Source organism: Mus caroli, unplaced genomic scaffold (assembly GCF_978045245.1).
Source record: "Mus caroli unplaced genomic scaffold, Mus_caroli_1 scaffold_14, whole genome shotgun sequence".
NCBI lineage: Eukaryota > Metazoa > Chordata > Mammalia > Rodentia > Muridae > Mus > Mus caroli.
The window spans coordinates 15,344,044-15,345,164 of NW_028227269.1; positions in this window are offsets into that span (position 1 = coordinate 15,344,044).

Genomic DNA, 1,121 nt, shown 5'->3' on the forward strand with positions numbered 1-1,121 from the left:
TCTTATTTTGATAGACGGGCTTAGTCCCTTAGCTGGCCTCTGGCTTTTCTCCCTTGCTGTTACTGCAAGGTGTCCTTAGTTCCTCAGGCTAGGGAATAACAGGGTTGAGGAGGAAAGACTTCCAGCTCCTATTTTAGCCACAATTCGTGGTGTTACTAATGACATAATTCTTGTCTAGGCCTTGCTAAATCTGAGGTTGACAAGTCTCCACTAGAGACTGCACAGGACTCAGACCTGTGCATACTGGTTCGTGATCATATGAATACAGTATGGCTACCGCTTGGCGCAGGAGATTACTGCGGGGGAAGGTCCAGTTTGACCGTTTCTGAGTTCCCTGTGCGACACACCTGATTTGAAGGAGGTTGGTATCTGATTCCAGCTAAAAACCAAAAATACCTAAGGCTCTGCCTCCCCTCCCCAAAAGATACCAAGAGCCACAGATGTGATTCCTGACAACACCCATGGGAGGAATCTGGTCAATGTCCACCCAAGCCAAGGTTAAAGGCCCACTCATCTACGGATGAGAAAATCATTTGATCACCTCAGTTAAGCGTTGCCTATTTAAACTTAATTAATAGGGGGGAGAGAGGTTGGAGACCGTACTGTCGAAAGGGCAAGCACTTCACTGCCTCCCACCCAAATAAAAAAGCCAATTGGCCTTGTACTAAGGAGCCAGCCGGTCTTGCCCCTTCTCCCTGTTTCCCTGCCTGTCATCCAAAATTGCGGAGGAATATCAACTCAGTGTTATTCTAAATTTGTTCAGTCAAACTTAGCCAGGGTTCCAACGCCCTACTTAAAATGCAACCAGGTAGTTACCTATTCAGCACTAATTAGCATTATAAAGTCAGAGCCTACAGCTCAGCACTATTCTGTTAGTGGTTTACTAGGATAATAAGGACAGTCTTAGCCAGATACAGTTTACCATTAGAAAAGATAGGGAATCCCACGGAAACAGGTTTTTTTCTTTAGTCCTAAGAACTCAGGCAGAACTAGTTAGCATAGATAATATTTCTGCCTCAGGCCAGCCTTTTCTTTTTTTAATTTTTTTGTTAACTAATGGGAGGAGATGTGGTCTCCCTTCCCCCACCTGCTTGAACCTGCTTGCTCAAGGGTGGAGTTTC